Source organism: Streptopelia decaocto, assembly GCF_964273445.1.
Source record: "Streptopelia decaocto genome assembly, chromosome: 3".
Classification (NCBI taxonomy): Eukaryota; Metazoa; Chordata; class Aves; order Columbiformes; family Columbidae; genus Streptopelia; species Streptopelia decaocto.
The window spans coordinates 119,136,415-119,147,341 of record NC_138656.1 but is presented as its reverse complement, the minus strand read 5'-3'; the positions used below and the strand labels follow the sequence as shown (position 1 = coordinate 119,147,341).

The 10,927-nt window shown below is 45.2% G+C and overlaps 1 protein-coding gene across 15 annotated transcripts in view; it reads left to right on the top strand.

Annotated features, from left to right (window-relative positions):
- Positions 1–193: 193 nt before the first annotated feature.
- HMBOX1 (homeobox containing 1) overlaps positions 194–10,927 on the top strand; it is a 136,957-nt gene continuing 126,223 nt past the window's right edge. For 14 of the 15 annotated variants that reach the window (XR_014183524.1, XM_082047562.1, XM_082047553.1 and 11 more), the window contains exon 1: positions 194–509. The gene's annotated coding sequence lies outside the window, so the exon portion shown is untranslated. Of the gene's footprint in view, positions 510–982; positions 1,008–10,927 lie in introns of all 15 variants that reach the window. The other variant, XM_082047557.1, reaches the window with a different exon arrangement.

Genomic DNA, 10,927 nt, shown 5'->3' with positions numbered 1-10,927 from the left:
CCCCCGCCCAGGATGAAGTCATGGCCGAGCCCGCCCCTCCCTCCCGAGGCATGCCGGGAGTTGTAGTCCGCCCCGCGCTTCGCCCCGCGCTCTATCGGCGTACGGCGCCGCCAGGCATGCTGGGAGTTGTAGTCCCGGCGCGGCCGCTCGCCCCGTCACCCTGGGGAGGGGGGAACTACAAGTCCCAGGGTCTCACAGCTGCAGCAGGTGGGAGCTTGGATGTTGATATCAACATGGCGCTTGTCAGACAGACAAAGACAGTCAGTCTGGTGTGATTGAGCCAAAAAAAAAAAAAAAAAAGAAAGAGGGAGAGAGCGGGGAGGAGGGAGCGGCAGGAGGAGAGCGAGCCGGGGAGGGGGGCTTGGCGGCCGAGGGATTTCCTCCCCCCCATTGTTCTCCTCCCTCTGCGCCCCCGTTAATCTCCCCTCACGCTGGGGCGGGGGCGGGCGGGGGGACCCCCCCAGTCCTGCCGTTCCATGGTGAGGTGGAGGCGCCGCCAGCACCCAGAGGTGAGTGGGGAGGAAGCCGGGGGGGAGGGAGAGCGGCCCTTGTGAGGGGAGGGGGCGGGCGGGTGGGTGGGCTGGAGGGAGGAGGGGGTGCGGCGGGAAGGGGGGACCCCCTGAGCCGGCACCGCGGCTGCCTGAGGGGAGTTGAGCCGCGGCGGAGAGCGGGTTTCCTCGCCTCGCAGCGCGGGATGTGCGTGAGGGGGGAAGCCGGGGCGGGGGGCGGCCGGGGGCGGGCAGGGGCAGCCCCTCAGCCCGGCCAGAGTTCGAGCCGCGGCTGCGGGTTAATCTGGGCGGCCCGGAGCGGGGGAGGAGGAAAAGTGTCCCCGGGTTGCTGCTGCGGGGGTCTGCGGGAGGGCATGGCAGCCTTTGGGCTTTAAGGAAGAGCCTTCCATCGTTGTTCCTGCCTTCCTGCCGTTTATTTATTTAGCCTTTTTATTTTTTTCACCCGTCTCCTGGGTGCGGGGGTGACGGACTAGTGGTGGCGGAGTCCCATCAACCTGGGTGGGTGCTTATTTTTATTGATTTTCTTTCTTTCTTTTTTTTTTTTTTTTTTTGTGGTGTTTCGGGTTTTGTTCGCTGCTGAGTTTGGTGCTGGGGGGTCCCCCCGCTCCGTGTCCCTGGGAACTCGGGCGGGGAGAAACTGCCCCGACCCGGCCATGGTTTGGCTGGGGAAGGCTCCGACCCCGCGGGGATGGAGCCCGGTGCTCTCTGAGGATCGAACCCGCTTTCCCGGGGAGCTCTGCCCTGACTGGGGGGCTGTGGGGCCGCCCTGGGGGCTCTTTTTTAGGGGAGCGCCGGTGCTTTGTGCCTGTGGAAAGGGGGGAAACGGGGTGAGCCCAACCCCGCTGGATCCCGGGGCTGGGAAGCGGCGCGATGAGGAGGGTGAGAGCTGTTGCAGCTCCCGGGGCTTTGAGGGAGCGTTTTTGGGGAAGGGAAAGGCGTGAATGCGAAGGGTGTCTTGTTGCTGGAGAGTTTTAACATGGGAACGGGTGGGGGAGGAGGAGGACCCGGAGGGAAGTCATTCCCAAAATGTGCGAGGAGAGCTTGGGTGGGGTGTCATAGGCTTGTTTATTTTGTACTTCTTGGGAAGAGATGGGGAGGGGGTGTAAATGTTTTTATACCCGCGCCGGGATCATCTTTTTTTTTTTGGAAGAACAGCGTGTTTGACCCCAGGACCGGTTGGAGGAAGCGGCAGGGAATGTCGCTGAACCGTTTTGCTTTGATTCGGGGTTAAAACAAAACAAGAAGCGACTGGTTTGGGGTGAAAAATACACATGCGAGACAGACCGAGCTGAGTTCCTCAACCTCAGTTTTGCATGATGGGTTGGGTTTTTTTTTCCAGTTTTAAGAGTGTCTCTTGGTATGTTTGCACAGCACTTCTCCGGAAAGCATTTTTTTCTTTGCGATAGGTCTGAAAAAGCTTTGGTCATGTGTGTTGTTTTTCCCAGTCCTTTCGTGTTAGGGACAAAAAAATGCCTTTTGGGGTGGGGGGAAGAAGGAAGAGGAAATGAAGATTGTATGTTTGCTGTTTTGTCTGTGGAGTCGGGTATATCTGAATTTATTCTCCTGCTGAAGTAACGCTGGGAGTACTGATAAGTGGCTTTTAAGTACAAAATGTACTGAAGCTGGGAAGATTTAAACTTTGTAGGGAGGAAAGCGTTAAAGCGATGGCCAGGACACACGTTTGAGAGCAGTGTCGGAACAGATGTGACAGACACCAGCTACGTGCCCCTGCTTCAAACTAACGGGGATGGGAGAAAGAAAGAAAAAACCCTACAATTTGCATGAATGGTACCACGTACAAATTATCGTATCGGAGAGAGGGATTGTGCTTTGCAGCCGATTCGTGGGCTGGCGAAACCCCGAAGTGCCGGCTTGCGTCCCGTGATATGACTAGCTCATTTCTGCAGGGCTCATCAGGTACAGGCTCTGCTTCCTTCCTGGGATGGTGCAGCTGGCATTTGATTTCCTCCATGGATGGGAGAGGAGGAGTCCTGTGCAGTTTTTTCCCCGAGATGATTGCATTTTCTTTGGCCTTGCTGTACCCTGCCTCATTAGTAGGAACTGCATCTATATTTATTTACCATTATACCGTGTCCCTTGGGATGTCGGGTGTAGTTTGGAGTAGGTATATATGGATTTATCACTCTTGACATTTTTTTTTCTCCCATCATGCTAGGGCCAAATCTGTCAACAGCAGAGAACAAACTTAATTTATTTCTGTGTTTTGCATCTCCCTTTTTGCCATTTCTCTTCCAAATTGCAAAGGAAACATCTCTGAGATGGGGATGGGGGAGGGAAGTAGGGGAGAAGTGAGAAAGGGATGGAATATGTTATCTGTGCAGGGATGCATTTGTTATCTGCAAACTGAGGTTTGGGAACGCTCTTTTTCCCTTATCTGAAGATTCTATTTTAGCCCTGTGACAGCCACAACTTTCTGTACGCTTGACAGAATCGTCTGACGAGCCCCGGCATGAGACTGGGAACAAGGAACTCGTGTTTTACTCAGCGATGTCTGTTCTTCCTCCTCTGGTTCCTTTAGCACCAGCGCGAGCACCAGAAGAGGCATCAGCATTTTTACTCCTGTGTCATCCAGCTCCGTTCAGAGCAGGTCTAGACAACATTGTGGTATGCAGGCTGCCAGCTGGGTTACAGGAATGCTACCACAGGTGAAACTGCAGGATTTTTAGACAGTGGTAAGGAAATCTGCAAGAAAACCACGGGTGGATGAGGCCTGCTTATCTCTTATAAGTACTTCACTGAGTGGTCTTGAGCAATTCCTTTCTGTTTGTTGACCTTTCTAGAAAATGTGCATCTCTTTAGCATTGTGATTCTGATAATTCCACAGAACTAGTAACTGGTATCAGCTGCGGAAAGCTTACTTGTAAGGCAGTTTCTGTGGGGGTCTTCCTGGTCTCCTTCAAAAGGATATTAAAAGTTCACGTCTGGCCAGCGTTTTGAAAATTAAATTATTATGAAGTGCTTACTTTATAGTGATAATCCATACATTGATAGAGGCGTTTGATATGTTTCTTCGTTGCTATCTGGAGGTGGGAAGACAGTGGGGTTCTAACATTTGTATTTTAAACTAATTTTTAAATTTTTAATAAGCATGAATGTCAATAATTGTTCTACCATTAACTTTTGGGATGGTTCTTTTTTTTGTTGGATGTCAGTGGGGGAGTGGTGAAGTTTGGATCTTTAGGATACGATGTTTGGGCGGGGAATTGGAAGAATTAATGAAACGGAAACATGAGAAGGGAAGAATGCTGTGCTGCCCCTTCCATACAGGCATTTCCAAAGATGTTTGGTTGTGTATGATAGAAAATAAACCAATTTGCATGAATTAGCAGCATGTTTTAATCTAAAGACAGCAACTTTACAGTGATTTCTGTGCAGAACTTTTAGGGGCACTACAGAATGACACATTACAGTGTTGGAATCTGTGGCAAATATTTTTCATGTGCTGCAAAGTTTAGGTTTTGAAATCAAACACTTGAAAGCATGCTGTCATCTTAAGAACGCTACTGCAAAAAAACCCCATGCCTTTATTTCCTCTACCCATAAGTTTATGCAGCTTTGACACTTCTTCTAAAGTCACTGAAGTTGATTTCACTTTATACCAATTTTAATGGAGCAGGCACTGGATCCGTATACACATTCTCATGGGACTGGGCTTTAATGATGCCGATGCTAATAATATTACCTTTGAGTTATCAATGAAGTGAGACCAATGTCATGGTTATAGTGGGATTTTTAGGAGATAATGAGGAGAATTTGAATTTTTGGGGGTCTAAGTTATATCCGTTAGGCTGGTTTTATATGTAGGATTATTTGAAAAGTTGCATTTTGCATTCTAATATTCCTGTACTGACTAAAACTCGCTTTTGACATGTATAAAATCAGGATGGCTGGGTAGCAAAGAATATGAAGAGCTCATATTTGAACACTCAGCCTTGCAAATGGGTGGTGTGTTAGGTATGAATGCAATTTTCAGTGTTAATGCTAAAGATAAGTGTTTTGACAAATGCTTTTCATTTGGGGAACAATACAAGCAAGAATAACAGGATATGAAAAGGAAGCGTTGTTTTTCATTTGCCAGGTGGCAAACCAAGGTGGAGAGGGATTAACTTGCCCAGGTTCGTACACAAAGTCTGCAGCAGAACTAGTAATGAGTCTGTGATCTCCAGGGTTTGTCAGGGCTTTAATCAGTTTTTCTTCCTCTCTCTTTAACTGGTTAACTTCCACATTTAAAAAATAATGTAAAGAGTTTATTTTTCTTCCAGTTTCGAACTTTATAGCCTGAAGTTTGGTGGGTTTTTTTTCATTTTCAGTCGAGCCTTGAAAACACAGGGTTGGAAAGCTGCGTCTGAACAGCACCTCCCTGACATATGATACTATCTTGAAACAGCCTCTGACAAGTGAACCCTCTCATTGAAATCATGTGAGGAATTTTATTACTCAACTCTGAAGATCTTCTGGGGGAAAGGAGGTTGCAAACTATTAACTATGTGGTCTTCATTTCAAGTTGGCACAGAAAATGGTCTTATGTATTGAGGCAGTCATGTGGTCCACAGAAAGAAGCAGAGAATCGGCTCTGTAGTCGCCGGCCAACTGAAAATTTCATCTTGTAACTGTGAGAAACACATTTATTTTTGTGTCGTGACTGCTAAAAAGAGGCACATTCACTTGAAATCTGGTCTTTCTTTAAACACGGCATTGTTTGATTTCCTTCCCCTCTCCTCCTGCTCAACTGGGTGCTTATACAGGGTTAACCTGGGACCCTAAAAACATGTGGAGAAGCTTTTATGATAGATACCCTTAAAAAGTATATTGTGTTTGGGATGCTGCTTTTCTTTGCTGTTGCAGTCGGGTTTACCCAAGCTCGTTTGTGCAGGTTTCCTGCATAATGCGCTGCTGAGCAAAGTGCTCGTTTCACAGTTATGAAACCACTGCTATCGCAATTATTGCATCGTAAAGCCCAGCCTAATCAGAAGTGATCGATTTATGGCCATAACTTCTGTGGGGTGCTAGTGGAGAATGGCTCTGATGTTTCACATTTGATTCGTTGTGGCCGAGCCACTGTCTTCCTCCTGATAAAACAATACTTTGTACCTTCGTTTGTAAATCTTCAGGTGCTTTACAGGGGTATCAGTATTTTACAGATAGAGAAACTGAGGCGTAAGGGCCAAGTGACTCACTCAAGGTCACATGCTGAGTCAGTGGCACTTGAACGTGGCTTTGTCTATTACACTTTTATATCTGTGATATATTAGTATATATTACCCATATAAGGAATTTATTGGCTGGTTGTCTAATGCGCTCAATAAGATTTTCTTACAGCGATGGGAGGATTTCCCATGTTCCATTGACTTCTGTGCTTTGACACTTGCCATCCTTATTTGTTCAGTTAATTTTAATGCTTTTAAATTCATTAGATTTTTTCCACCCCCCTCCCTATCAGGCCAAAGGTGCTGTGGGGTAAACTTTCTAACCAGACTGTAAGGGATGCCCCTTTTTCTTGCATAGCCTTTCTTCTGCTTCGTTTAATAGGAGTTTTTCAGTGTGGAACATCAAATCTTATCTCAGGAATGCACATGCACGTTTGTTATTGTTTTGATTCAGCACCTTGTTAATGTAGACACCAAAAAGTTGAACAATTACTGGTTTGATGCACCTTTTTTTAAGAATTAAAAAAAGAATCCCTGGCTGGTTATTCTGCCCGCGTGTGTGCAGATTTACCTTTCCCAGTTCTCGAGCAAAGCTCAAAGCAGAGTCTGAAGTTAAAGCCTGCTCTTAAAACTGGGAGCTGCCGTAGTGCAGCGCTTCTGACGGAGTGTATTCCGCTTTATCTTTCCTGTGCAGCCAACCAGAAGGTATGGAAGGTCGGTTAACTCTTTCTCCTACAGAGCTCCTCTAGGAATGGTTACTTCAGCATTTCACGTTGGTTTCAGTGCAGCTAATCGCCTGAAACTCATTACTAAGCGTGGCCCTTCATCAGGTTATTTATATGTGTACACCAAAATTAATTCTGTTATGTATTCGTTGTATATATGCCTGTGGTGTGTTGGTGAGAACGTCCTCCAGTCACTATTTGCCCAATGGGTAGAGTTTTGTTTCCAGATCTACTGAAGAGTTTCTTGCAGCCAGAGGAAACAATTTTTATTACCCGCTTCATGCATGGAGGTGGCATTCTTTTGTTCTCCGTGCTTATAAGACATCTATTTAGGCTACATTAAATTTATATGAAGGTCTTGATATTGGGCTGGGAAAGTCATTTACAAGCCAGGCATACAAAATATATTATGTTTGGCTCTACCCCCAGCTGAATCTTGCTTGCCCTGAATTCCTGGCATTGGTTTTCTCCCTACTTCTGAACTTAATATTTAGGAAGTCTATTTTCTCTTCACTTTCTTAAAAAAATTATGTTGAATGTTAAGTTCAGTAGTAAAACAACTGCTACTGAAACAATACTGTAGGCTACTCTTGCAGGGAGCCTTGTGAACAGGCAGTTTGATTCTGATAAGCCTATGCCCTATCAATCGGGAAGTGTAGCATATAGTCATTTCCTGCATTTCGAGCTGCCCGTTTCTTAGGAGCTCTGAAGGAAGCACTGAATCTGCTTTTTGTTCCTTCAGTGGTGCTGTAATACTAATGGAAGCAGAAAGCATTTAGTTAGTTCATAAAATACAAGCGCTGTTTCTGCTTGGATCTTTATTCTGACCTTTATTTTGGACAGTTTCTCTGCCATGAGCAGATTCTCCGATTACAATGTCAGCTTTCACTAGAAATCTCTTTGTGATTTAACAGGCAGGGTTTTGGAGTCGGAGCAACTGGGTTTGCAGCAGCTCTGACGTGTAAGTCGCATTGAAATGTTGAAAAGGAAAGTTCTTCCTGGCAATGAGCTTGCGCTGGGCTCTCGTGTGTAGGCTCTGCCGTAGGTCTTACTTTATGACCCAGGGCAAACTTCTTGACCGCCTGCGTTCCAGCGTGTAATACGAAAAGAAGCCTTTCAGGGCTGTTGAGATGCTTTCACGTTCGTCAAGTATTTGAAGATTCTTGGCTGGGTGGAAGTGCATGCTGCTGCTCTCGCTGGTACAAACATCAATGTCGTAAGTGTATTTACACAGAGTAAGAACTAGTTATTTAAGTGAATACTGATTTTTTTCATGCCTCAGATGGGAGAGGTAAGGGGCTGATAACAGTTTTCTCCACTAAGTTGTATTACGCGTGGCTTCCAGACATCACCATCGGTTGTTCTCTGTTTGCCTTTCGCGGAGGCTCCATCTGCTTGGTGGAACGGTGCTGTTTAGTGAATAGTACAGCAGTCTGAAAAAGAGGGAACTTATTGAACTTGAAACTTCTCCCACCCTCTTTAATTTCCTCGTCCATAGAAGTAGAATGATGTTAACATATTAGAGATTCATAAAATTTAACGTGAGAACAGGCAATTAAAATCTTGTCTGATACATTTTATGTGCTTTCTATCCCAAGGCTTTAAATTTTAATCATTTACTCTGAAACTGAGACCAATAACTGGTGTTTGGCTAAAAACAATTTGAAAACTTTCCAGCCCTGAGCGTCCATCATTGGTAAGTTCAGACTCATCACTTCTCTTGGTAGTTGGTGCCATCTCACTGTTAAAAATAAGTGGCTGATTTCTCATTTGAATTTGTCTAAGTTCTGCCGCTGGTTCTTGTTATGACTTTCCTGACAAGATTAGAGCCCTTTAGTATCCAGGACTTTCTTGCCATGGAGGTACTTACGCTCTGTAATCAAGTTACTCAATTGATAAGGAAACAGAGTTGAGCTTTTAAGTCTCACTCTGAGGCATTTTCTCCTGCACTCAGATCATCCGGTGATTCTTCGTGGTCTCAGGTTATTTTTAACATCGTGGAAACCAAAAATGGAGAATGTTCCGGCCTGTGTCTGATCCGGACTGAATACTGAGGTGCAACAGCATTTAAAAGGTTCACAGTAGCCCCTTTGCATTGGGAAATCCCGTTTGTGAGCCTTGCTGTGCCGACACTGAGATTATTCTTAGTTAAGCCTGCCATTTAGTAGGTGCAGTCTGCATTTCTTAGATTATAAATTGGCCTTTGTATTCAGATGTGTTTTGCTTTCCTGAGCTACGTTAAGGTATTCAGACGTCTTTCTTTTTCCGTCCTTTCCTCATCATACTGTACTGTTCCTATAGTCGTGCTGTCAGTCACAGATTTTTATCTGCAGCGATAAAAATGTTGAACTGCATCAGCCCTTAAATTTAGTGACAAAAACACTAGCATGATGCAATCCCAGGAAGTAGATGAAGAACTGGCGAACTGACAGCCCTCAGAAAGCACCAGTCGATACGGAGCAGCCGATGTGCATTTCCACTAGAACCAACGTACGCCCAATGCACATCTTTTCTGCTGTTCGGCTACCTTTGTAATCTCAAAGAACAAAGTTAGTCCTTTATCAAGATATTTGCCGTTAAAACATGCCGACTGTCACTACCGAAGTACCTGCTCTCTAATTGTTTACTGGGAATGCACACATATATTTTTCTCCTGTTGGTTTGCCTGGATTGCTACCCAGCTGACTGCCTTACAGCTCTCCACATTTTCCCCTTTTTGAGCGTTAACACAATGTGAACGTTACCTGGCCTTGGGTTTTGACCTTGTTTTCTGGAGAATCCCTCCTTTAAAAAAAGAAAATAACCAAACCACCCTGCACGTCTGCAAAAAGCCCTTCAGTGCATGGATTTCAAATGTTTCAATCTTAATGGATCTGCTGGAAATATCCTTTTATTACTGGTGAATTAGAAGGTACTTTGTGTGACAAAAGCATCTTGCCCCAGTGTAAGGGAGAAGTGTTCACAGTAATCCTGCTTTTCCCTTTCACTTGAAAGTTAGTTTAAAAAAAAAAAGATGATTAGCTTTCTTGGTGTGTATCTGTTGTATCTAGCGCTTTGGTTAGTTTGAGGAACATCCCAAGACCTTTTTGTTCCTAAATGGCTGCAAGTGTAAAACCGCGATGCGTTTGGGGTGGCCGTGGTGTGTGGGCTGGAAGATGGCACGGGGTCCTGGGAGTGAACAAACACCTTTCTAACCTTTGCAAGTGGCTACTTATGAAGACACTTCGGAATTATAGTTCAGTTTGTTTCACGGGCATAATTCTGATGAATATTGACGTCACACCTCTGTCACACTTAAGTGAATTCTGTTTTATTCATAGCAACATACCTTTTTGTTACAAATGCAGCTGTCTTCACTTGCTGGCTGTTCCCCTGCGTTTCCCTTTTCCTGTCCCAAACCAATTTAGCTTTTACTCCTTCCATGTTACTGCTGTAATCTGCATTGCCCAGGAATGTCTCTTTTTGGAGGAGAGGCAGCATTTTTGCCGTTGATTTTTAGGATACAAGATAATACAAGATCTTGAAACCAAACCTCGTTTAAATACCACTGTCAGGAAGAGGTGAAGTGTGTTGTATTTTGGGTTTGGTGGTTTGTGTGTTGGTTGGTTGTTTTGTGTTTAGGTGTTTGAAAGGACTGGCTCCATGAGGAAGCCCCTGTTTGGAAACCTGCACATTCCAGGCAGATAAAATGCAAAGAGGTCGGGTGAGGATCTTGGGGTTTGGGACATCTGCTTCCTTTCTGGCTGGTGAGTGGGAAACCTGCCGTAGCGACAGGCTTTGGGGAAACATTTGGAAGGGGGAAGAAAAGGAACAAGACTGAGGCCCGGGGTCTGGGAAGGACACTGTAAAAGCAGGTACGGCATTTCTACTCTTTGCAATCTGAGCTGTGGCACTGTGGAAGTCTAAGGCAAGTAACAGAGACTCAAAAGAGTGTCCTGTTTTGTTGTACATTAATATTTCTTATAACACAAGCTTCTTAGCTTTTCCTGCCTCCTAGCTAACTCAGTATCTGATTTTTCTGTTCCTCTGCTGTCTTCTTGCAGGAGTTGTTTATTGACTGAAATTGTTTCCATATGGCTGCAATGTAGAGCTTGATTACATTAAACGTGGCGCTTTCCTGTGGCATTGCAGTGCTATGCAAAGCTCATCCCTCTTTCTCTCCTTCCAACCTCCCCTTTCTCCGTAAAACTTTGGTTTTGAAATGTGTCGTTTGTTTAGGGATTATCATCCCCCTCTCTGAAGCTTTAGAACTGGAAAACTGAGATCCAGATCTTTTTTTGTGTCTTTGTATTTGATTGTTTCGGCAGGTTAAGTTTGCTTGTAAATTGCTGATAAAATCCTTATGAAGATCAGAGTGACATTGCTGGAGCTGGGGCCCCAATGTGTTAAACACTGAACAAGTATGCAGACAGGAGATAGTCTGTACCTCCAAGGAGCTTACACCCATCAAGACAGTCCATTTAGATTGTGTTTGTTTACACTGATGATCAATTTAAATACTGCTCCAAGAAGGTGTTAAAATGAA